General features: G+C 36.2%; 1 protein-coding gene across 2 annotated transcripts in view; it reads left to right on the top strand.

Annotated features, from left to right (window-relative positions):
* Positions 1–27,952, top strand: part of LOC107036536 (protein espinas) — a 178,357-nt gene that overhangs the window by 88,727 nt on the left and 61,678 nt on the right. The window lies entirely within an intron of this gene.

Here is a 27,952-nt window from a genome sequence, read left to right as displayed (position 1 = left end):
ACAGTAGTATAAAACTTCAACTGCGTGAAACACACAGTAGTATGAAACTTCAACTGCGTGAAACACACAGTAGTATAAAACTTCAACTGCGTGAAATACACAGCAGTATGAAAATTCGGCTGCGTGAAACACACAAACTTCACGCATGCGTGGAGTGTATGGAGTGTACGGGAGTGATTTACGCAATGGTGCGAATAGTCACGGCCATTAAGTAAACATTGATTGAGTCAAGTAGTAAGGTGTATGCTATGAATGATTAAAGATTTATAAACATTGGTAGAATAATATTAGAACATAAAATATTATTTCAAAAGCATGAAGATGAACCCGGATGCATTGGTCAAAAAACCCTACGGATCGTATTTAAAAAACCCAAAAATTTCAAATTCCCAAGCCAAACCTAAAATAAGAGAAAAATTTACATCTATTTCCATGAAATTTTATACTAACATTTCAAAGAAATACTGAAAATTTTAAGTTTTTTCTCCGATTTTCGGGGAAAATTCTTTTCCTTATTTATTCACAATTATTAAAGTAATTCGAGACAAAAAACTTGTGACTAGCCATCCTCCGAGGGTTTTCAGCCTGGTATTTACATTTTATGTATAGGCGAATATATACAAAATATTGATTGTAGAATAAAAAAGACAAGAGAAAATAAAAATTTACCTAAATGCCAATTTTTTTTAAATAAGTAAAAATTCATTAATTTTCAGTATTTGTTTCCCACTAGATTTCATTACAAAAGAGTTCTGAAAATCAACGATTGTTACAAAAAACTAAAACCTTTCTTTTTCTATATCGTTGATTATTTCGATAGCAATAACAATTCATTCTTGACAACACTCGTCATTCCGCATAATTACAAAATTCCACCCCTTATCTCCACGCAAAGCTGCACTGATAGAGAGTGCAGTAGCCCTCCGACTCCCCACAACTCAAGATAAATAAAAAATAAAATTCGGAGAGGCATAACGAGAATTAAAGAAATGGAACAGAGTTAAAAATAAAACGAGAGCGAAATTAAGATACGAAAACGAAAAAGCATCTTCACTCGGGTAGTTTGAAACTAAAAGCTTCGTTAATTCTTCAAGTATAATGCACGCCAATTAGCCGCCTTTGCTCGCTCAATGCCAGCGTGGGGATGCGCATTTTAGATGCCAAAGTGATGCATCCGTGAATTAAACCAACCCACGTGATTTTTAATTACAGTTTATGGTCCTTTGATAACTACGGTCTCAAAGAGGGAAGCTTAATTGAAATATCTATATGGTGTGGAGTTCTTTTCATCCATTTTCTTGAGCCGCTTAATTAATTATATTAATTAATAATTCACAGTGGGATCTTTTACAGTGACAGTGGAGCTTAAGCAAATGGAGATGATTTTTCTCTGTCGGCATTGAATTCTATAAAAGGCTTATTGAATTCCTCAACCTTCTTTGCAATTCGAAACGAAAGTGGATGGGAATGAGCTCTTTCAATAAATTGATGACGGATTTGCAAAATATTTTGGGAATATCGTTTCGCGGCATCACTAAGTCGTGATGAACTTTTCTGGTGTATATGAAATCATAAGAGGCAGAAAACTTCTTCACAGCGAAGTAGGGATGGACGATGTTTGTCGATTAATCGCAAACATCAATTTTTCATACCCTAACCTCGACGTTTTTCATTCGATTTTTTTCAACGACCGATCAATCGATTTTCGATTGTTTTTTCCAACCATCGATGTTTCTGACCAAGCTAATAAAATTTTTCATTTTTTTGTCGAATAATAATGTTGATTCATTGAGAATAAACAAAATAATAATTTATCCGCAATCAGAAGGAATTATTTTCTACAGTATCTATGTTATAAATGATGAGTAAACAAATACAGTTGTCTTTTGTTTTTTTTTAATTTAAATTTTTAACAATTATTGCAACTAACGTCCAGCCACGGAAAACATGAAATTTTCTCAATTAATCAAAAACCCTGTTTCGAGATTCAAAATTTAACTCCCCAGCTGTAGTTATCATTGAAACGTAAGATCCTCGGTTTTTTTTAAATTACATTTTTCAATATAAACGAGAAGAAAAAAAAAATTAATAAAAATGTTGTTTTAAATTTTTTTTTCCTATGCCATGAGAAAAACATCGATTCTTCGATAATTGATGTTTTTTAAAATATTGCCCATCCCTATCGCGAAGTCCGTGAAGCAGTACTTCACGAACTGAGTGACAAAAAGTTTATTTGCGTCATCCTCCTCCCCGTGTACTTGAACCTCAACGACAAAGAGACCCATAAAAGAATTCTCCACCCTAATCAGTGCGATCAGCTTCACAAGTGAAGGTGCAGATCAGGTTCAACTAAATCCCACGTCCTTTATTTCCCTGCTGGAAAAAAAAACGTTTGAATCGTCTTCACTCTTATCTCCCACCTACTTCTTCCCTCCTGCTATCCGTTGCCGGATTACTTTCCCATTAGGATCTTGTCTCCCGCGCTGGACAAATCGTTGGGACACCCGAAGACTCGTCGGATACGTCTTTTACTTCAACTTCTCCCGATGTTTGCCGGTATACCAACTGGCTATCTCAACCTCTTCTCGGCTCCTTTTGTAGTTTTACCTCTTCTTTGGGTAAAGCAGTAGTGAATTACGAGCCAGGGGCTTTTATTCTTAAAGGCTTTTAATACTAGCGTTGCGCTACGCTGCGGAATTTTTCCACAGTGCGATAGTGACATTTACTTTCCCTTATCGATCATGTCATTCTTCAATGTCAAGTGCTTCTGGATTCGATAAAAAGGGAAGAAATGGCGGGAAGGAAATGGAATCGATGGGAATATTCTTCGGAGTTTTTTTTTTTTTTTTGCACAGAATGTTGGGTCATGCAATGAAATAACAGTTTTATGGGCTCTCTTAGGTGATTCAACGATCAATTTATGGTGTTATGCGGATAAGGGAGTTCTTTGGAATCGGTTTGTAACAATTTCGCTTGATTTTATAATTTGGAATTTAGTCGAGGGTTGTGATGACGGTCACACAGCAAAAATGAATGTCTGAATTTTACGCACCTCTTGTAGACATTTTTCAGACACTGACAAGCGTCTGAATAAAATGAAAATGTGTCTGAATTTCAGACGAACAGGTGCCGAAACATCTTAATTCATGTTTGAACTTTAGACAAATTTTCATTTTATTCAGATGTTTTTTAGTGTCTCAAAAATCTCTACAAAATGTGTGTGAAATTCAAACATTAGTTTTTCCTGTGCAGGAGATGATTTTCTCAACAATGAGAGGCAAAAGTTCTCCTTCTCAGTAACTCTGATTTAAATCTAGTACAATTGCAATTAAATACAATGTCAAGATTTCCTGAAATTTCATTTGAACACGATAAACATACACGATAAATTTGACAAGGAAAATTCAGGCGAAAATTTTTAACATTGAATTGAAATAAGTAGATTTTTGATATTGAAGTTTAGGGATATTTCTTCTGAAACGCCAGAAACAATTTCTTATCGTCAGACCAATGTCTTTTAAAATCATGAGTTTCTTAAAATCTTAAAAAGTAACTCGATTCTGGAAACCAGAAACTTTTTCCCTCTGTATTTACAAAATAATGTTCTTCACATTTTTATTTATTCTTCGCCTGAGATGACCGTCTTCTCTTTTAGTTAAAATGTTCATTTTTGGATCCTCTATTGAGTAATTTTTGGGAACTACGTGGTAAATATGAAGTGCTTTTTTCTTTTTAATTCTCCAGACGAGAATTCAAGCATTAATTCATGCTAATTTTATTTGAATTCTGAGAAATAGAAACCCCAGAAATGATGAAAAATTGGTGTTTCTTCGTTGAGTCTACCTGTTTTCGCCCTTACTCATCGAATTAATCAAAATTCGCGTGCGGTCGCACCCCCGAACTAGACGAGGTCCCGTGCGTGCCCGAGTTATGAATATTAAACGCGCGAAGACCGCCAGCGCTTTATTCTCATGATTATCCCTGTGGAATCCTGAGGGCATACACGCACCTCTCCCTGTCCCCATGAGGGATAACTGTTGTCTGTGTTATAATAATGCGTTTATGACGCCGAATGTGTTCTTGAAACACCCATCGGTGATAACAAAAAATATTTCACAAGGTCGAAAACAACTTTTCTGATACGAGTGTGAGGGTAGCAGATCGAGGCGAAGCCGAGGAATGCAATCACACGAGTCAGAACAGTTGTTTTCGACCGAGTGACAAACATAATTTTTTCTCAGTGTAAGGGATAGCCATATCCATAAATTCTAATTAGCGTTAAATTATTAAGTAGTCAATTCGTTAATATCAGTCTTAAATTTTAATTATTGATGTAATCATCAATTTAAATACTCAAATTCCGAATTATTTATTAATTAGTAATTTAGTTAGGAAGACTGCCGATTATTTAGATAATCGGAAATTCCTTAGAAGAAATTGAGTATTATTTACTCAATAGAAAATTTAGTTTATTAATTATTTTACTATTTTTTACTTTCGATTAGTATATTTAAACTTTTATCAATGTAAATCGGAAGTTCTTTTAACCCCTAAGTGGTCGCGTAGTGAGGGAATCCTCGGCCTTTCTTTATTTTTTCTTTTCACACAAAAAGTTGGTGAATGAAAAATCCATGAAAATTTGTCTTCTTACTTTCAAATATATGGAACACATCAACATCTTTTTGTCGGTCCAGACTTACACCAATATTAAAATCTTCTGAAAACTCGACTCGCTGGAAAACCCCATGTTTGACCCCAAAATTTCATAATTTTGCAGTTTTTGAAATCGAATTCTTGGTTTATCTGACAACTATTTCGCTTCTATACCGCCATTTCCTGTTCATTGAAAATTTAAAATTACCTGTGAACGTGGAATAAATTTGTTTTGTTCATCATTTTTTTCTCGAAATCGTAAAACACACGGGGAGGGGATTCTCTTACCGTGCGACCAACTGCATTCGGTGGAGGGCTGCGACCACTTAAGGGTTAATATTCAAGAATCGGAAGATTGATGGCCATCCCTGCTCAATGTAAGATATTATTTTCTTGTGCATTTTCAAGCCATGAGTTTCTTATAATGACGTACTTCTGAAAAAACTATTTTTCTTAGTGTACTTGTCATGAGGGCAATTTAAGTCTCTCTTTCAAAAGCTACAGGTTTGTCGGCGTAACATCAAGTGAAAATAGCAATTTTTTCCAAAATTCATGAGAAAAAAAATTCAATCCTCTGTTGTTTGCATTTCTGTACATTTTTTCTCACTTCGTTTTTACTATTATTGACGCATGCATAACGCAGAAATCGATAACCCGACGCGTGAGTGAAACTCATGAACCTCGTCTCCACTTCCTATTCTTATAGGTTTTCCTCTTTGTTCTCTCTTTCTCTGATCCTTTTGTTCCCGGAAAACGGGGGGAGACCAGGTGTGCAACGTGTGACTCGATCACTCTTGGCAATATTCGAAAATAGAGGGGGTCCCCGTGTATACATCTACCTCTGTGTACAGATTCGATCGTAAAAAAGGCGAGGAATAGGATCAAATATTTACATTCATGCACAGGGTGACAAATCCATGTAGTTTCTCTTGCTCAGAGCCTGCGTGTTCTTCACCGGTATGACAGAGTTTAATAGCACACAGGAGGTACTCCCGAGATTTCAGAGAGGAGAGAGAATAACTTCGTCATGATAAATTTAAATTCTGCACTTGAGAATAATCTCCTAGGCTGTTTTTCTCTTTTAGAGATACAGAAATACGGGGATTTCCGGTGGCGCACGTGCACGTCTGGATATTTTTGAAGCAACGTGGGCACTGGTTGTTGATGTTTCGAGATTGACAGACACTGCATCAAAATTATTATATTATTTTTTGAATTAAGGATTTCCAAGTATGTTTTACAATTTGGTACAGACCATACTATAGATTCAATTATTTTCAATCATCAAATTTATCAACTAAATTGTGTGAGAAAAATTTGAAATAATCATGAATATTCGGCGTCATTCAAATTGCATTTTGCACAGAATTATTATTTGTTACGATTCCGAACGAAACAAGGGATAGTAGTTTTTCGTTTCGGCTGGCTAATAATCACAGACAAGAAATGAACCCTTAAATGAAAAAATTATAATGATATGATTGCAATCTTGTAGCTTAGGGAGAAAATATTAGTTGACCAATTTTTCTCTATATAAGATATTTTCATATCGTCAGGTGTAAATTATCCGTCAGGTATAATTATTCGTCTCTTGAGCCAAATAGTTGTTTGCTATCGAAAGCAGAGCAATTATTTGAGACTTTCGAATTCGAACCAAACATATTCTTTTTTGGTAATTTTCAACTCGCGATTTTGTTGGCCGAAAAAAAAACTTGTTTGAAAACGTGTTTGTTTTTCTCTCAGTGTATTGACACAATCAATTTTCCATCGCAATAGAACTTCTTGGGGCAATAACCTGAGTGATTGGGAGTTTCTGAAGGATCATATTGATTGATGAGTCGACAGAAAAATAGCCTAGCCGATGAGCTGATTACTACAAATTTTGAAACACGAAATTTATTCTTTTTTTTTTCAATTCTATTTTATTTAATTTCGATCACTACTGAATGTTTTATTTTTCATTTTGTGATAGTGAATTTCTTCGTAGGGAGGAAGGAAGATAGGAAAGAAGAAGAAAAGTTAGATTCATTTTTGGGAAATTGGGAAAATTGGATTTCAGAAGTCAGCAGAAGAAGGATGAGTTGAATGAACTTTTTTCCGTGGGTAGTTTTCGTGTCTCGCCAAATTAAATTTGCGGTCTTGGCGATACTCTCAATGGGGGTGGGACCGTTCTTTTTTTTGTTCACCCCTGCACGCATTTGGCAGTTGCCGAAAAGTCTGCGTCACGCCCCGAAATTGCTTTTGGATGGGAGAAAGTGGTCATCAACGGGGTTGCTCATTCATTTTCATAAGGGAATTCGAGCAATTATAACTCTTATTTGGTTGAACGACACTCCAACAAAAAAAATATTATTGAACGATGAAAAATGTTTATTTAAGAAAATGACGGAAAATGTTACTTATACAATTTATTTGAATTTTCCATCATTCAAATAAATTTAAATCACAAACTAGGAAAATTGATCAAGTCATACGAAATGACGGAATCTTTTTTTGAAAGGATTTCAGAGTTTGAAATAGATAGTAAAATTATTACCCAGATTGTTTTTACAAAGTAAAACCAGAGCTAAAAAGAAGTTCAGATCAAAAAAGTTTCTATCTCCCTCGATTTCAAAGGTATTCATCGAAAACTCGATTTTTAAATTGAAATCACGCTTAGTTATCTCGTCCTACCACTTTGCTACTGAATTATTCATTCATCTCAAGAACGACTGATTTCAAGAGAAAATATCCGGGGACATTTCTTAAAGCTTTCATGAAGAAATTTCCAACAAAAAATCGGTTTCGTCATTTTCTCCCGGAACCCCTCATTATCGAGATAATTCTATTCCCAAGAAAGGATGAAAAATTAGCTACTCAGTTCTCTTATTTTATTTTTCACTGCTTCGAGATGATATCCGAGATAATTATTCGAGATGATTATGATTATATTCGAAATGATTAGTATTGAAACTTTTGTTGAGAGTTGAATTATGTCGATAGTAAATAATTTACCGACAAAGTGACGAAATCCTTGTCATGACTGAGATACATTTATTACACGGTTAGAAGTTGATCTGTCTCATGTTTTTTTTTGTCAAATACTGGAAAACTATCGTGTTAAGAGTTAATACTAAAAACTAATTTGTGTCAGTGGTATTAAAGGACGGGGCCAAGAAACAAGACGTAAAATCGCGAGAGGGTATACATGTGAAAAACAAACACATGTGAGCAACTAATTCTGACAAAGAAAAGGGACGATAAACGAAATAGTATATTTCGACACGAGTGAGACGGAATTTTCACAAGTTGAAGTTGTCACACGAGCTGAAAATTCCTGTCATACATGTGTTGAACAATATTTTTTGACAGATGTTACGTTCAACGAGTGGCCAAACTGTTCCTTTTTCGTTGGCAAGTAAATGAAAAAAAGACTTTTCGTTTACGAAAAAGCACGTCGTTTTCGAGTACACGGAGAGAAATATTCAATAAAGATTACGTATCTTTTCCGTAATTCCGGAGCGAAATGGGGTTGTAGGAAATTTTACGGAGCTGTCACGGAATTTTTCTGGAGCGTTCCGTAATTTTTATCTGAATCTCCTGTGTAAAATTACGATACCGTCACTTAAATTTTTTGAGTCGATTCCGTAATCGGTGAGCGAACGGTGAGTTCCGTTATTTTTACTGAACATTTCCCTCCGTGGATTCGGTAAAAATCATTCTCCGTTACAAAAAAATTATACGAAAAATGGGAGCAATTATTCACGTTAGCTGGAATAATTTTTGATGGCATACACTGTTAGAAATTTTCTGAAATTTAAGTAACAGATGCATTTGAATTTTCAATATTCGGAACTAAAATTCAATTTCAGACTAATTTGTTCATGAAATTCCTGATTCATTTTGGAAATTCAATAAAATTAAGTTTTTGATGAGGAATGATCATTGAATTTTCAATGCCAATTTGGATTTTCAAACCTATCGCGAAAATTGAGCAATACATTCAATTGAATTTTCAAGAGATTAAAAATTCAGAAGAAAAGCTGCCTGAATTTTCACGATTTTCAGTAATTTTCATTGTTGTATGAACATGAGAAATCAAATTTCATTAAATATCCAAGAAAATTGACTGATTTATCAATAACAAGATCAATGAAAATTCCGTGTAAATTATTTATTGTTAAAAATTTCAGGATTTTTCACTTGAAATTTCACGAGTAATCTTCTAACAGTGTACAGGGTAAATTTTACAATTTCGGTATAAATCACCCTCACATTTAATAAATTTTCCCGACCAACGGACTAAAACTCACTATTAATCTCGCGCTTTTTCTCCTATTTACGGTGAAAAAGTACTGGAAATCGAGGTTGCTCCACGATTTCTTGACTTCTTCGGTATTTTTTCTCCAACTTTTTTCCCCATGCACTGAACATTACCGGAAATTCAAATATTCCAGCAGCATCCCAAAACCCCACAAAATTCAACATAAAGAAACATTCGAAGAATCGATATGTCTCAGTCGATGCCCCCTCCTCCTCCCGGCCAAAAAATCCAAAGCCTAAATCGCCTCTCCCACCAATTTCTCCAAATATTTATCTTCATCCTCATCACCTCAAAAAAATTCCACTTTGCATCATCCTCACCATCCTTCCACCCTCCCTTGCGCTAATTAACCGTAGAAAGGGTTGAGGGGTTTTACAACTACAGAGAAACCACCCCCTCCCCGTAGCTCGCCCAGCACTGGAAGCGTTAGCCCTCGCCCGTGGCATTGAGTGTGGATCGGTTTCTGCCTCGTGTCACATGTGCCTTTGCTTCTCTTAGTCATAGTCTCAACTGGTCGAAGCGTGTACAACCGACCCCCCCGATCCGCCCCCTCCCCCCTCCCTCTCTCTTTTTATCGAACACAGGGGTTGTATGTGTATGTGTCAGGCCTATGTCTGACATGGGGGGCTCTCTCGTTGCTTTTCGAGGGGTTGTACCCCTTACTATAACGCTAGTCTTCCGTACGACGCGGTTTCGTTTGCCTCGAACACTAAAAATATCGTTAAAATATCGAAACACAAAGAAAGTTGAATCTAAAATCCTTTTTTACAATTTTTTGTTTCGATTTTTTAGACGCATTTGTACATGAAAAAATTCAGAAACAGTTCCTTTGATTATTCTGCGCTTATTTAATGTGTGTTCGTTGATTTAATGATGAGTTGTGACGTGAATGTCGGTCGTTTCTCCACTCTCTGACGCTTGGAGTACACAAAGATGCGTCAGACCGGTGTTCTGTACTTCTCCGAGTGTCCAAGATGGCAGATGACGAATGTGTATCGTCCGCAGATCAAATATGCCACCATCAGGTACATTCTCAATGACTTGGTGTCTTTATTTTCATTTTCGTATTTGTTGGGTGACTCTCGTTGGTAGAATTATAACGGAGGGCTGAAAACAGCCGTACGTGGCTGGAATATTATCTTGTTTGCCCAGGGTGAGACCACTGCGGATCCTCCTAACGAGGTCTATTAAATATTGTTGGCTTATTCTCGTATTAATTTGCCACGGTGGAATACACGGGAGCCCTTTTTACGGGATAAATGATTGTATTAATCATGTTTTCAGTAGCTCTGGAGATAGATGAGAATACGAAAAATATTGTTACATTGAAATTGCTGTTACTTGGAATTGATTTATGTATTGAGATGAAACCGGTGGCACTATAGAAAGCCGGGTAAATGGATTACATGTCAAAGTGACACGTGTAAATGTTAACACAAACAAATTCAACACAATTATCAACACAGTCTTCGAAATCCGTAAATATTTACTTCGGGCATGAGAATTCATTTAATGAAAAATCAAAAAAAAAATGAACAACAATAGGGTGAATTGCATCAATAAATGAGAACATGTAAATCAGTTAATCGGAAAATTCTATAAATTGATATAAAATTACAATTAAACTAATCACAAACATATTATCCTATGTAATACCACGAAAGCTTCACAATTATCAGGTATTTTCCGATAGGTTCGTTGCAAATAAACGAAGGAGTCAGATTTTTCAGGTTCAACGATTACGCGTGCGAAGCGCGAGTGATTTTTCCTGAAAAACTTGACGAGTTTGTTTGATAACATTTTTGAAGTGCGAAAGAGTTTGTGTTACTTAAAAACATTTGTACACTCCTAGATTTGCCTGAGATAAATCTTCTGCTATCGAATCTTTCGCTAGTTTCAGCTCCATAAATTCAAGAATACATTTACCGGAATTTTCTGGTTTTACATTTATTTTCAGGAAAACATAAAACTGAAATTTACAGTTCTCTTTGATTTTTCCACTCAATTCTGAATTTTTAATGACGGAAGTCCTTAAAAATTCAGTGGTAATGAAAATCAATAAAAATTTCCAAAAACAGTACCGGAAATTTCAGACAAAAATTATTAACAGTGAGGTACTCCAAATTCGGCAATTTGTGTCCCATTCGAAAATTTGTGCCACCACGGTAAACCGTTCAATTCCGTCCCGTCCAGTGGTGGGAGATAGGAAAAGGGCCAAGATTGCCCGAGGGCCGAGGCTAGCCGAATGTTGACCAACAGTGGTCCACCCTCGGCCTACACTGGGTCATTTCTCGTCTCCTACCGAGGGTTAATCTTGAAATTCCTGAAGTTATCACACTGATTTATCATAGGTCAAAGCCAAGCGCGCGAAACCAATAGAATCCGAATTCAAGTTGCTCAATTATAGAGGCCTTGTTCACATCACCGAGCCGCATCACACCATGCGTTTCGTCCATGAAAACAGATCACCCTGTCGTGTTTTCCGTCACGGCATCCCACCAAGAAACCTACAAAACCAGTCAGACAAAAACAGACCGTCAGTTCTCCCTGAAAATGACGGAATAAAAGCATTTGCTGTTGGTTTACTTGATTAATCCTCCGTCAGCTCCACATTCCATCCTTCAAAAATTCCTCATTCCTTTGTTCCCGTTATGCCGCGGAAACCTCACGGAATTCAGTATTCCGTAGACGGCGTCCTATCAAAACTTATGCGGTCAGACACCAAGGGAAACTTGGTTTATCCAGGGCTTTTGCTTGGCGCCTCTTATTGGATTTCTCATGGATTTAAGCCCATCGCCTCTACTCGTGTAAGCACCCCCAGAACACCCACCTACGTACCCCCCCCCTACCCCCCTCCCCTATCACAAAGTACCAATTATATACCTCTCCTGACGCTCGTCGATTTTGCATTGGTAGTAGAAGGAAAGTGGGAGATAAAACATCTCCTTCATCCTCTTTTCATTTCCTCTACCTTCTTCGTCGCTTTTTTTCCCTGCAACTTTGTCATTTTGCCTTTATCAAAATTCCCGGTGGATGACAAAAGCCTCGACGACCCCACGAGGCATAAAAAAGAAACGAGAGACTGAAAAAATAGGGTTTCGCTGTGGCCCGGAGGCGCCTCTCTCAACGGGAGACACACTGACAAACTTTTCGCATATTAAAAGTCTCTACTCTGATATTAAAACATTCTTCAACGGTCATTTCTTGGTCTTCTTTTTGGGAGGCATTTGCGAGGAGTGGAATTCCTCGAGGGCGATGCTCACGAGATTGAGGATTGAGAGTTGGAGCAATTGGAATTTTTGGTGATTGCAGGGGAAAAGAGGATAGATAGGTAGAAATGCTTTCTGTTCAGTCCTGAGATATGATAATCGCTTGCACCCAGAAAAATGTTTTTTTTAATCAAATAAAAATCTTTATTTGAAATTTTTTCACTTATTTCTGAGTATTTTTATTGCAAATGAATAAACTTGTTTATTTTTTTCAAGAAAAAGGATTTACTTATATTACAAAAGTTATTTAGTTCATATAAACGGTTTTTTGATTTTAAGAAAATTGCATTTTCATGTATTTTGTGGAGGAATTTCGAATATATGAAAAAAGGTATCTCGTATGAACCTGATGCCGGGAAATCAAATGTGCACTAATGCAGGGAATGTGAAATCTGGACGATTCGAGTTTTCTCTCTCTCTTGAGGTCTCCCTGACAGTGAAACCATGGAACAGAAATTTCTTCCTCCTTCCTTTGCATAGCCCCTAATAATTATTGCATGTTTATCGTGCAATCTTTTTCGTTTTTATTATCAACTCGAAGCGATAATAAATTTTTAGTATTAAATAAATATTCATTGAGTTCGAAGAAAAAATTTATTTGATTCAAATAAACTTCATTTGAATTACACAAATCATTTTTCTGGGGGTAAGGGCTAACAAAATAAAAAAAAATTGAATGAATTTAGACTCTGAGTCCACCCCAAAAGTGAAAACAAGTATATACCATTTCTCGGTGTGGATGTATGGAGTATATTAATTCCGAAGTTAAATGGATGGAAATGGAAATTAATGGAGTGAAAATGGACACCGCCATGGATATCAACATGAACATGGTAATCAAAACAGTTTAGTGTGAAAAATAAAAAGTCCTGTCCGTACCAAAATTTGATTCAGGGCTGAGGGTGAATTGAATTCCCAAGAAAAGTTGATCTTTACACCGAAATATTTAACCCCTCGCACCGAAGTCATTGGCACTTTCTTTTGCTGTAATAGTACGCGGTTTGAAATTTCTGTCTGGATTTTTGTATTAAATTTCGGAAGTGTTCAACAATTGACATTTCCACTGAAATTCCGGGGAATTCCAAAAGTTCTGTTAATTTTCGCAGAATTTAATGAAAAGTGTTAATCATTCTAATGACCAAACTGTTAATCATTTACTTATCCAGGGAAAATTAGGCAAACGTCTTGAAAATTCAAGTAAATTAAAAAATTTCCGTTTTCTGTCTATATAAATTGAATCGAATTTTCTTCGTTCTTTTGATCTATTAATATTAATATTTCATCTATTAATTCGTAATAGGAAAAGTTTTGTTGGGCAAATAAACTAATCCAACGGATTTCAAAGGAAGTGAGTGGAAGAGTTTATAGAAACCTCGGGGGAATTTTTTTTTTTCGTGCACTGATAGAAGGATTAAGTCGCTGTTAACGAGGCTTTTCAATTTTTACCACCACTCATTAATAGTTAAGAAGCCTCGTTAACAGCAACTAAAACGTTCCACCTTCTCTATCAGTGTGGGGGTTATCTGGGTAATATAAGTGTGACTGGAAATAACTGTCGAGTATGTATTTTTGTAGGGAATTTTAAGTAAGGGTCTTATGATGATTCCTTTACGAAATTAACCATCACGCTGATAATTGAACGTTAACGAAGAAGTGAAAATGAATGCATTTAAATGATTTTTGGACAAAGATCTCTGGAACTTGTGAATCTAATGGATTACGTCCAGGGTCCATAAAAGTGTATGCGAAAAAGCTCTCCACCATTTGTCGTAAAATACTTTACTGCCGAGATAATCCAACAGTTCGAATAGGTCTCCAAAAATTGTAGAAACACTTTTTTAGGGATGACTCTGAGAGGATGAGTTTTATCAAAAAATGTCGGGTGACGTTGTTTATAGCTCATGAAATTCTTAATGAGTTCTCCGATAATTTATCCTAAAATTAGTGTGGTGTGATAACGGACAGGAGAAAAATTCCTATTATAAATGAGCTCGAAAAAATTGTGAATCTTATTAAATTCCTAATGAAATCTGAAATTTTATGATTTTACCCCTTCAGTGGAATTCAATGTCACTCTTCTAAAAATTACTCGTCAACTGTCCATGAAATTTCCAGTTTTTTCTAACAGTGTTCAACTTATTCAACACTTTATTTTTCTTCATCTTATCTGGATCAACGAGATCATTAAAAATATATCCATCACCCCTCCCATTCGTTTCCCTTGCCATAATTTTTTTCACGACACAATTCGAATCTTTTGAACCGTTAAGAAAAGATATGGACTCCCTTTTTTCCACCATTGACAAAGAGAGTCGTCTGGAGGTGCAGTTGAGTACAATGTGGAGGAAACGAGACGATGAAAGATCGTCGGTTGAATTGGAAAGTCCGGAGGTTTGAATCATATGTGAGATGTCCTGCCCCCTTACTTTGCAATTTGGAAAAGGGTATCTAGGGCACGATAAGGAGATTACCGAGAAATTCACTTTTGATTAATTATTCATGGAAGGAAAACACTGGGGAATTATTTTGGTATAAAGCAGGCGTGGTCAAGTGACGTTGATGGATGTGGTGTGTTTTTGGAAATAGGACATGAATTTTGATTTTATCAAAAGTTCAAATAATCCCGGAAGTGAATTGAATAATAGTTTGTATGAAAGTGAAGACAGGATAATTGTGATGATGAATCGCATGAATATCCTGTGAAGAAAGGGGAGGGGGTTGTAGCGTACAATACATGAGAGTCAGGTAAATTTCCGGTCGATAACAGTATTAAAACACACTGTGACAACCGCTTCGAATTGATAAAGACCCACGTTATCGACAAATGTCGATTCTTTTCGGATATTTTCAATTTTCAAATTCGTCGAGTATAAGTTGGGGGAGGAAAATTTGAAAAAATTGGCGGGTAATCAGCGTTACTTGAATTAGGGAAGAGCGGGGTATACGGAGAAGATTATTTTGTGAATTTCAACAACTAGTCGCTGAAATTTAATGACTAACCAATTAATTTTGAATTCTTAATAACGAAATTACGTTAAATTTCAATGAGAAAAATTTCAAGGAGTTCACGGGAAGTTTCAGCCAAAAATGTTTAACAGTGTTATAGATTTTATAAAAAGCATTATGTAAAAAGCGACTAGCTTGAACCTCTAATTCAATACATTCAATGAATTTTGAATATCAAACTAGATGGTGAGGGCATATATACAATTTTATATAATTTATGTAAAATTATACCATTTGTTGTTAAATTTAATCTGCCAAAAAAAATGACGAATCTATCTCTGTTTATCGAAAATTTAACAGATGGTTGTCGAATGAAATCGAAAAATCTTTTCTAAATTTTAATTAACTAGTTGCCAAATTTCACCAACTAGTTGGTAAAATTCACAAAATAATTTTCTCCGTATAAAATGGACAATGAGGTGGAATGGAATAGTATGAGTAAGTATGGGAATTCGAACGATATTCTTTAATTTCACTAAAATATTGTGCACACAGACAACTAAGCAGACTTTCTACATAGAGAAAAAAGTTAGAGAAAAATTACCAAACATATCAAGTAATTCTGGCATGGTATCCATTGTTTATTTTTTTTCACTGTATATCGGGGCAAAAAGTACTAGATGAATGTAGTGAATTCTTCTCCGCTGATGGCTCGGGAAAATTTACTAAACGTTATGGTAATTTGTGTGGACACAGTAAAAGTTATCATTTATGCCATAAAAAATTATTCTCTGAACATTGACTCGAAAAAATAATGGCTTTTTTCAAGATTTCAAAGGGCTTAAAATGAGATTTCCTAAAGGCTTAATTTGAAGCCTAAAATTTTTGAGACTTTGACATCTCAATTTAAATCTTACGAAAGTCTCAAGTTGAGACTTTGGAAAGTCTTAATTTGAGACTTTTGAAGGTGTCAGTTTGAGCTCTTTGGAACTCAACTTGATATATTTCATCAAGAGAAGTTCTGAAAGTCTCGATTGGAGACTTTGAAAAATCTGGATTTGGAACATTTGAAAATCTCAATTTGAGATTTTCAGAAGTCCCAATTTAAGATTATCAATCTCAAAATAAAGCTTGTTTTTTGGGTATATGTGTAGGAATTTTTTTGTGATATGGAGAATATTTTTTTTACCAAACGCCCTATGGCGAAATTTCACTGTCGTTCGGCCCCATCAATCTCAGTAGCCGCGTCCCATATATCGATTCTTTCCTCAAAATAACAAGTTCCATTTCGTCACTTACTAAATTACCTGAAATTCGATAAAATGGATTGAAAACCGTTTTAAACCCGTGGAAAAATCCTCTCAATTAATATCATGGACTTCGAAATCCACCTACACCTTAATTACAGGGAAATCCAATTCAACGGGCGATTCTGTATTCAAGAACGCACAGTATCCCGGTAGAATCCCTATGAATTAATTTTCCTGCTCGAGCAAAACCCGAGTACCACACTCCTCTGCATATCGATGTTACCATTTCCACTTTATTATTCTCTCTTTCCACTCTACATCTCTGTAGAGTACATATCCACGCGTCTCTACATCCTTTTCACTTCAATGAACTCATGGTGGATGAAGAAAGGAGGAACGAGAGGGCCGAGGGAGTGAAGAAAAATTGAGGAGGAAAAAAATGTTTGATGTATGGGCAAGACTGGAGTAGGAAAGTCGATCGAGGCAAATCCAGATTTAATAGAGAATTCTACACCCACCGGTGAACCATATCATCCCTCTGGGCGCCACTCCTATACACTCTTACTCTTTCGGCGTCAGCATATTGCATTATCGCCTTTGACTTATGATACCCGGTATTCAATATGGCAGCAGGAAGGGATATTACTATAGAATAATTTTTTTTTATATTTCTCCTGACTCTAAAGGAAAGGAAAAATTGTCCAGAGAAATTCGATTAAGCGTCTCGTTTTCTAAAAATCACCCTAAAATGAAATAAGTGGGAAATTCTTCTTGTATTGAATGTAGTATAGCTATTTTTGCTAATAAATTAGCTATATACTTCCGAATGGTTATTTTGCACATCAATTTCTTCTATCATGTATAATTCAGTAGCCAAGCGGTAAACCGGGTTAAGTTGGTTATGATGATTGGCCAGGTTTGGACAAATATCTTGGAATCTAAAAGAGATAGAAAAATTTTGTCAGGAACTTTTTTGCAGAGCCAACTAAGGGTTATAAAAAAGGTCATCAGAACAATTTTGCTATCTCTCTTAGATTCCAAGTTATTCATCAAAGACAGGCCAAAAGTCAAAATCGACTTAAGGGGAGACTACTGTGAGTTTTAAAAGTCGTGAGTTATTGGAGTGAGTCAATTATTTCATATAGTCAACACGGTATTCAGCTGATAATTTTTGATAATTCAACTGGTAATTTTTCATGTTGACTATATTTGTGGAAAACAAAAGATTCATTGGTCGAGTGAACCCCTGGTTGGAACTGTCAGATGGATTTTGTCTCATAGTGCAATTCTTTTGACCGACATTTGGATGGGAAAATTCCCTCCCGAATACTACTCGAGCTTCAAAATTAATCGAGTAATTCCCTTAAGGTTCCCTGCACACAAACGAAGTCGTCAAGTTGTTCCGGAAAAATCACTCGTGCTTCGCACTCGTGATTTTTTAACCTGAAAAACTTGACTCCTTCGTTTGTTTGCAATGAACATATCGGGAATTGCTCGATAATTTTGAAGCTCTCCTGGTATTACTCGTGGTTATTAAATTCGATAAAAAATTCCAAAAAGTGTAGCGGAAATTTCAAACAACAATCTTTACCAGTGCAACCCGTAGGCTCTTACACGCATATATATGTGAAGCTTCTGGTCGATTTTCAACATGACCTATCTACTTTTAAATTAAGACTATGATTAGGGAAAAGCGCTAGAACACCCCTCAGTGGCATTGAGATACTGAACTTTTCCATAAAAATCAAAATGTCCAGATATCTTCAATAATCATCAATTACAGAGGTCATCAGTTATGTTTTCAATTGGAAATTTCTCTGGCTATTTAATGCTCCATTCAATTTCACTGCCCCGGCATTTTTGGAATTCTCTTTCAATTGAACCGCACGAAAAAAAAGCGATAATTTTCCCTCCGCCATGAAAAATGAAAATAATGGTGAAGAAAACTCGGTCACGTATCGAGCCAATTTCTTTCGATTATTTTTCTGGGTATAATTCCCGTCACGATTACAAACTTTTGTATTTTTTTCCGTTACCCGGTGCGAAAACGACTGAAAATCAAGGGCTCTAACTGCTTGGTATTCCTCCCGTGAGTTTAGGACCCAAGTCTGGTTTTCCAAACGTTAAGATATAGGAAGAAGTAGGGGGTGTTAGTAAGGGATCGTGATTGAATCTGCTGAGGGTGGCGAGGAGGCGGTGCGGAGGGGAGTCCAGGCGGTCCGAGAAAAAAAAGGAGTCGTTTCTACACTTCCCTCCATTCTCACTAGCCATTTATATATATCCCACTCAGGGTCGTGTGTATGCGATCAGCACAGTCACTGCTTGGTCTGCGATAGTTTTATTATAGCCGGGCCTTCCACGCTCGTAATCCGACCATGGAAAAAAGGGGGGGAAGATATCATACTGTGACTCGTGGTGACCAATTCGATCCAATATTCCTGGGAAGAACGAATAAAAAGGAAAATAAAAAAAGTTCTGTTATCTTTACACTGTTTCAATTTTTGGATGAAATTTTCGGTACATTTTTGGCTAATTTTCGTCAAGTAACAGTTTTACGGAAATTTCAACGGATTTGGTAATTGAACATTCGCCTTTTATGAAAATGAAAACTGTTAATTTCAGTTTAATTATTTTAAGAAAATTAGCAGAAGTCCTGAAAATTCAGGTGAATACATCCTTGAATTTTCAATTCATTGGACATTCAACTTCATTCGGTAGTAAATATTCATGTTTTGATTGTTAATGAAAAAGAGTTGAAGAATTCTCGTTTTCCTGCAACTTACAAATTTTTAATTCCGCAAAATCTTCAATGAAATTTCGAATTTCATAATTTTTAGCCTAATAATTTTGGCCCCGAATTTTTCGGGACTAATTCAGGAAATATTGATCAAATAACATTTCAACTAAAATTTCAGGAAATTTGGGTATTAAAAAATCAAGAATATCATTGATTTTACGATAATTCTACTATAAACCAGATTAAAACTCAAAATTTCAGTTCAAGTGGCCGGTAAAAATTTCCTACTAAAAACGTATGAATTTAGGACTGAGGATAGGACCGATAGTTCTGACGATGGTTGAAAAACTGCCTTTCTTAATATTTTCAATGACAGATGACGAGAATGTTCGAATTTTGATTTATTGTATTTATGTTATTTATTTATTTATTTCCTTCAAACAGCCCAAGTAATTTGCTAGAAAAGATGAAAAAGGAAAGAAATGTGAAATTTCTTGATGACTTATTTTTAATAATTTTTATTATTCTTTCTGTTTTAGGTAAGTTCCAGACTGCTGAAAGATAATCTTATTCAATTATTTGGAGTACCTGCGGTAACGTATCCGACTTATTTTTCCAAAAGTCAGAAATTGTTCTGACTTTTTAATGGACCTCTGTCCACGCATCTGTTCTCTTCTATTATTCAACAATCCAAAAACTCGGAAATCCAGGTTGACTCCCATAAAAATAGCCCTCCGGCTCTATATAAACAATATCTCCTATTTTTTCTCCCATTTTTAGCGTCATGTGCAGCTGGTAGTATTTACGACCCCTTTTTTCCTCTCAGCTCTGAGATATTGGGGTCTACCCGAGGTTCATACCGTGTCCGCACATGTTGGAGGCCTGGCGTGAAAGAGTACAGCCTCACCTACTCGCTTTCATATTTTTTTATTATCGAATATGACGCGCACGAGTAGCATTTATTCTCGGGGTAAGAAGGCACTTGAAAGGAAATAAAAAGTTCATTCTCTTCATCCTCACTTAAGAATGAGCAACGACGCGGGAGGGATTGTTCCAATGACATTGAGGACATTCTCGAGGTTCTGATGAAAATCCCAGGGTGAAGGAGTAGTGGACGCTCCCCCCCGATTAATCCAAGGCGAATGTTTAGCCGCGATCGTAAAGATCTTGACCCTAAACGCAATCCCTGAGTGTTTGTGAGTATTTGTGAGCGCTTGCGAGCATCTGCGCCGCTCAATGATGCGCCCCTTCATCATCGTCATCGTTTCGAGAATATTCATTTCCCGGAGCCACTTGAATTAGTTGTATATAAACTGTGTAGAGACGATGACTGGCTCCAATGCAATTGCGTTAAGTACACTGAGAATCGAAATACTCGGCGCCCACTTATCCGACTGTAAATCGAGCTCGTTTCGCCTTTTACGATTTACCTCTCGATATTCCCTCGGCTTGCTTCTGTGCTTCTGATAGGCCGAATGATGTTAAAAGTTGGGGGTTGGGGGAAAGGTTTTGTGAATTAGTGATTGGAAATTACGAGAGGTCGATTTTTTTCGGGCTTTATTTGGGCTGATTGATTGAATGAAAAACGGTTTGATTGAAGGGTTTTTTCCGCGTGCTGGGATTGAGGGATTTTTCATTTGCCGAGTTGATGGAAAAACAGCGGTGGCATGATATCCTAGGTTGAAACACATAATTGAAATTTTTTTTTAGAAATATCGAATATACAGTCCGAAATTTTTTTAACTTTTTTGCCTGAAATGACATGACATGAAACAACCCTCACTAGGAAGAATTTTTCTCCTTGATTCCGAATCTGGCAGCCGTTTCCTCCGAAATACGATCGTTGTGGAAAAAAAAAATTCGTTGTGGGAATCGCCTAAAATCGAAAAAAAATACTACGGAAAAGATAGTATTTCGACCCATCGTTCGATGATGAGTTTCTCGAATCAAATACTCCTAATATTTCCCAATAAATTGAAGAAAACTGCTATTGAACAATTATATCTCACTAATTGTCTGTGAATTTGAAAAGTTTGAAAATCCCACATCTTTCAACACTAGCTTCACAGAACTCATTGATCAATCAGGCTTAAGGATTAACGGTCAGGTGTTTCAAGTCTCTTTCGACATATCTGGATTTTGAAGTTGGACGATATCAAAGCATGTCTCTATATTATAAAAATCCAAATCGACTTCAGGTCATAAAAATTTGCTACTCGAAATTAAGACTCCACAATTAAGGGTTATTAGGGCCAGAGTAAGGGCCATGAGGGACAGAATGAGGATCACGAGGATCAGAATAAGGGTCACAAAGGTCAAAATAAGGGTTGCAATATATCACTCTATATTATAAAAATCCAAATTGTCTTCTGGTGATGAAAATTTCGATCGCAAGGGTCAGATTAAGAGTCTAAATAAGGGTCAGAGTAAGGGTCCAAATAAGGGTCACGAGGGGTATAATGAGGGTCAGATTAAGGGTCACAACGGTCAGAACAATATGTGGGTCATATGGGGGTTGGCGAGCGTAGCCCCCTAGTTTTGATATGAAATAACTTCATGCCCTGTATTTCTACTTACAGTTAGTAATTATAACCAGTTTTGTGGGAAACTATCGATAGATATTGGTTCTAGGGAACTTTCTCACAATCAGCCACAAGAATTGTCTCCCGATATTTTTCTGTGGAACCACTCATTTCCCAGATAATCATCTAATTAATTAAAATTTTCGCTGGGCTGTACTATTCTGCACAATTTCCCAAATCCCATAAACAAAGTTTCAGCTCTGTTAAGAAGTAAAGTGAGTCTGCCTCGAGGCTGGTTAGCATTAAATCCAGCAAGATTGTACATATACAACGTAGGTAGAAACATGAACGTATATCCGGTGTTTCCCAAATAGGTGTAATATAGGAGAGAAGCATTTAGCTTATCGCTGGGTGACTATCTGCGGGCTTCTAGACGAGAAGGAGGGGATGGGCATACGGTCTCCATACCCGACATGCCCGGCGGCTTGTTTTCGCGAAAATGGTACAGCCCCTAGGTCCAATGATACCAGGGGTGGATACCTAAATCAGAGGGGGTGGCAGGGTAAATGCAAAGTAAAATATTATCGTGGACCTTTACCCACCGTTTGGACAAGAGATAAGACGGGAAAGTGACGGGAGGAGAAGCGAAAGAAATTCATAAATTGTTCGGATGAAGATAAATTCATCAAAATATTTAAAGTAGTAAAAACACAACTCAAATCTTGAAGATTAAAATCTGAAGTAAATTTTAAACGGAAGTTAATATAAATAGAAACATTCTGGTTGAGTTTGTGCGCAATCGGCAGTCTGGTATTGTTGATAATAATTTATTTAGATGCACACGGAGAGAAATATTCAACAAACATTACGTATCTTTTCCGTAATTCCGGAGCGAAATGTTGTTGTAGGAATTTTTATCTGAATCTCCTGTGAAAAATTACGGTACCGTCACTTAAATTTTCTGAGTCGATTCCGTAATCGGTAAGTGAATTGTGAGTTCCGTAATTTTTACTGAACATTGCTCTCCGTGCACAAAAATAACATAGCGTCTTATGAGAACGTTAACTTTTCGAGGTTACGAGGAAGATTAAAATGTTGAATAATCAGAAAAAAAATCGGTAAAATTTTATTCCCCATTTTAAAACTATTGTCAGAATCGTTGTACACTTGTTATTTTTCGAAATATTGTTTATCAAATAGTGCCGCTCATCACACAAGAATCATTTCGCCGATGATTCCACTCGAACAAATCGCGACATTTCCCAAGCTGTTACATTTTTCTTGAGAAATTTACATCCTTACACCACTAAAAAAACTAGAATACTCAAGATGTCTACAAGCCATCCGACATAACCAGTTCAAACAAAATTGATGCCCCTCCATTGAATAAGAAATCCAATCAATCACGTCCACTGCACAGCCGCAGAAAAAAACTTCCCCGTTAATAATCCTCAAGATCTTCACCTAAGGGGACAACTGAATTTACGTCCTTCTGCTCTCGACTCTGTTCAATTTCCTGTTGGCGGGTGAGAGAGGGGATTGCACATCCCTAAATTTCCAGATAACATCGGCAACTTGTCCCTGAATTTCCTGGGGAGTTGGGCGGGGCCACCGTAAACCGCTCCTCCATCTTCGTTGACGAGATGCCTCGTCAACTTCTGCGGGATAGGAAAATAGATAAACTCTTGAAGCGATTCCCGAGATTGTCTTTGTGCTTAAGGGTCGGTGGGGGGAGGGGAAGGGGAGAGGGAGCGTTTTTATCTGGTTACAAACTCGGATTTTGCATTAGCATAGAAACACGTACATCCATTTCTATCCCGACCCGACTCGACCCCCTTCTACCATTCAAAAACTAGGATACTTTCGTTTAAATTGATGAGAGAAGACTCTTTGGCGTTTTACGGCTGTTCATTCTCTTGATCTGCCTTGAGGGCTTGAACCATCGTTCTAATGAGATTTTCCGGATTAAATGCGGAGAAGAAATGACGAGATTGGTGCCAGTGATTTTAATTGCCCTCTGGGGGAGCACCGATTTTATTACAAATCACGTAAATTCTGAGTGGCTAGTAGATTGAACAAATTCAGGTGAATTATTTGAATAAATGCGGAAATGTTGAAGATGTTCAAGTACTGTGGCCCATTTTTTCCGGGGAAATTTTTTTCAATATTTTTAGTTGAAAAACAGCATTTTCATTTAAGGGGAAACGGAACCATTGTATCTATATGAACTTTTAGAATTGTGTTTTCTCCTGCAATTATTATTTTTTATTTATGAAACTACTTCATTGACTCAACAATGGAATAATCGAGTCGATAAAACAGTTTCACAGACCAATTTTTTTATAATTGTAGGAGAAAACAACTCATAAAGTTCATATAGACACAGAGGTTGCGTTTTATTGCATTCTCATAAGTTATTGAGTTTTGATATCTTCATATGTTGTTGATGGAGGCAACAATAAGTGTTTGAATCGAATAAGAAATTATTTCACGACATTTCTATTTTTTAGAGTTGAATATTGCAGAAACTATTGTGAAACTGTTAAGAGTGGATACATTTAATAGATAAATAAATGCTTATTAAAAAATTAGGGCAAAAAAGAGATACAAAAAGGAGTGACGCGTCCACGGACTAACAACGAAGATAAAAGAATAACGAGAAAAAAAGAGACGATCGTATATGAAGGTGATTCAAAGAGAGAAAAAGAGCAAATACGGAACACATGTACTAGAAAATTTTACAACAAATTCCATGGATTACCATGGGTTCGTTTTTTAAGAACATCGTAAGAACCATTTCCTCATAAGATGGAAAAATCGAAAAGCCCGCATTCCATAATTTATTATCTCCTAAGCCATGTAGTACAGCTAGTTAGAATTGTTCGCAATAGTTAGCGAATATTATAAACATAATCTATAAAAAACATGGGGACAGTTGTAAGAAATACCTGTTTTCTAGGGATATATCTCAAGCCTCATTTTGACCTACACAGTAAAAAATTGTGAGTGGAGTTTGATTCTGAATTCACACTAAAAACAAACAATCGAAAACTTAATGTTTGATGATCATAATCCTTTTTGGAAGCAAGTATATTAAAATATTAAAGAAGGTTGATTTAGTAACTGGAATATTCTCTACCATTCCGACCTTTCACTAAAAACCGGTTCACTAAAAATCAATTTCGTAAAAAGAATTTTTTTTTGTAAAGTCCTTTTGAAAAATAACAGTATCGGAAGGATATTAATTCGAGTCACAAACTATACAAAGGAATTCAGGAATTCTGCTCTCCATTAATGATTTAACCATTTCTTGAGTTCCTGATGAAACAGGAAAGAAACAATTAATGTATCTATTAATAGGAATGAATTAATTTGAAGTAATTCATTGGTTATCGAAGTTTTTCTAAAAATATCACTTTTCGAAATATTAAATTTTTCAGGAATGGTCGTCAATCAGATATATTTTTATGAATACAAATGAACGCATATGTCCGGAATAAATAACGCTATCGGAATGAGACTGAACCCATTTGAAAACTGAGAACGTTTCCGGTTCCATGAGGTACTTATAGATCCCCTTCCATCCGCTATTCATAAATCGCTTTTCTTCGTGCTCAAAGCGCTCAATTTATTATTCAATTATTGACACTAACGTTGACTTTATACAATGTTCGACATTCCTTTTTATATTATTGACATAAACCATTTAAATTTGGCATCTGTCGCTGGTGACTGTTTAAACCACACCTTTAAGAGCAGATCCACGCCAAAGCAGCATTTTTTCCTGAAAAAATGGCTATTAGACAAAAATTTTGAAAAAGAAAAGGTTGAAAATTTCACAGAAATCCCCAGAAATTTGACCAGAAATACTAAGAAATTTTACCTTAACAGCACTAGAATTTTTCACAGCCGGTGGATTGTAATTTTTTCCAGTACTCGTACTAGATTTTTTATAGAAAATTTCTCTCCGTGCAAGCATTGACTTTTTTGGCCTGCTGATTTAGTGTGGATCTGTTCTTAGGTTACATTGTTTCAAGTAGTTACAAATTTATTCAATATATTCAGACTCAGTGTTACTTCTGTAAATTTTTCAGTGTTATATGAAGGGAAGAATTTCGTAGCCCTCAACCATTAATCGCTTACCAAAACAATTTTTCATTCGCAAATCGGTATGTTGCCGTAACTAAAGTATTCATTTATTGAGACAGATCGTCATATTATTTGTCAATTGCCGATTTCACTAGCTCTCTAATGAAGCAGGCATAATCGATTCACGTCAATGAGTTCCCGAAATATCGTCGGAAGCAAGAATTCGCGAAATATCAAATTCTTCAGAGATAATAAAATCGTCAATCAGATGTTTCTCCGTTGATGTTTGGAGATCGTTTCAGCAGGGCGCGCCACCTACCACACCGATTTCTGTAGATAAAACCGCAGGTGGTTTACCATCAGGTGAACCGGTCGCTCTGATCTACAAAGCGGGTATCCCCCGTTCTTCACGTGCCGATACCTGGCGCACTCTGCAGTCACCTGCCTTAACTTTCTCGCCATCTCGGTAAACTCCACAGCCATTCGTTAATTACCCTGACCGCGATTAACTTGCCACAGAGCAGGGGACAACCTCGTTAGATAGGCGTCCCTCCAAGGGTCATGATCCCTTTAATATTTTTACTGGCTCAATGCTAATTTTTTCATCCTGAAATCTACGAAAACGACCCACTTTCTCGGGTCAATTACGATTTTAAATCGCAGTCGCAATAGACTATATGCGACACTCCCCCTTATTTACGATCGCAATTCATCGATTTGGAGGGGAAATGAAACAGATTTTAGAACGAGAATGGAAGTTGCTTTAGTATTCATAAATCATATAAATATATTTCAGGATGAATCACAAAAAATTAAATTGTAATCAATTCATTGAAAGAAGAAATTAGTTTTGCCGAAAAACTCTATTAGTAGCGAATTGGTAAAACGGTACAAGTTAATTGTGACTATTGGCCAGTTGTCGACTAATATCTCGGAATCCAAGGAAAATAGCAAAATTTTTGTTATAAACTTTTTTGTAGAGACGATTGACAGCTACAACAAATGTGATTATGAAAATTTCGCTATCTCCCTTAGATTCGGAAATATTTATCAAAACCTCAACTGGGAGGTAAGTGGACTTTAACCGTTTTACCACTCCGCTACTGATATGTTCCCCTGAAGAGATTTTTTGTCGCGTTGAATCAATTTACTTGTGAACAAAAAAAAGTTTACACCACAACATGATAATTTTCGTAGCAGTAATTGCTCTCGTGAGATATTCATATGTATTTCGGGGGAATACATTCGTTCTACAGAGAATTATATGAGGTTTCGCAAAAAATGAACAAAATTTTTTTTCCGGTGAAAAATTTTGCGTTGATTTTTCTCCGGGTATTTTTCACGAAGAAACAAAAATCGGAAAAATCGGTAAGTTTTTAAAGGAAAATTTCATTTTATTCTGAACAAATTAATGAGTTTTCTGATTCAACTGAAATAGCATTTTCTTTTATATGATTGAATTTTACTTCGTCAATTGAGGGACAAAATTCATTTCAAATTCTTGAACTTATTAATAATCTCCATACACGCGATATGATTTCTGTGGGGTCGTTTTTGGCCCGTGGGCTGTTTCCTCCGAGATTCCTCTAATTAGATAGAAATTTTTGTAATTTGACAAATGTTATAATTTCTGGTTTGTAAATGGTCCCTTGAGGAATCATAAACGAAATTCGTAAGAAAGAATACGCTGAGAGAAAAAGATAATTCTCTCAACAATAACTCGTAATAATACACTGTGGAGAAATATAATTTTGCCAATCGGATTTGTTTCAGACAAACAAATGTCCGTAATTTTCATACAGAATTCCACTATAACTTCTCGTCCGAAACTTTATATTTTTTCTCAGTGTACTGTTTCTGTTACACAAACCCTTTATTTTCCTCTCAGTGTGCAACAATGAAAAGTAGGAACATATGCTTCAAATCTCATCGATTCCTATTGAATTTTCGCCAAAATCGAATTTTTTAGCCGGGTGAACGTTGATTCCAACTATTTAAGCGATGAGCTATTCAGAACTATCAAAAGTATGTGGAAAAAGTGAAAAAGAAAAAAAATTTTTTTTCGCCGGAGGCCAAAGTGTCGGATCTTGGATTTTTCCGGGGGGAAAGTCGGTCCAAGGGTCACAAGGGTCAAAGTGTCAGATCTTGGATTTTTCGCCAAAATCGAATTTTTTAGCCGGGTG

This window comes from Diachasma alloeum, unplaced genomic scaffold, assembly GCF_001412515.2.
Source record: "Diachasma alloeum isolate Michigan unplaced genomic scaffold, Dall2.0 Dall_scaffold_00209, whole genome shotgun sequence".
In the NCBI taxonomy this organism is placed as follows: Eukaryota; Metazoa; Arthropoda; class Insecta; order Hymenoptera; family Braconidae; genus Diachasma; species Diachasma alloeum.
The sequence above is the reverse complement of the archived record's forward strand: the minus strand, read 5'-3'. Positions and strand labels throughout refer to the sequence as shown.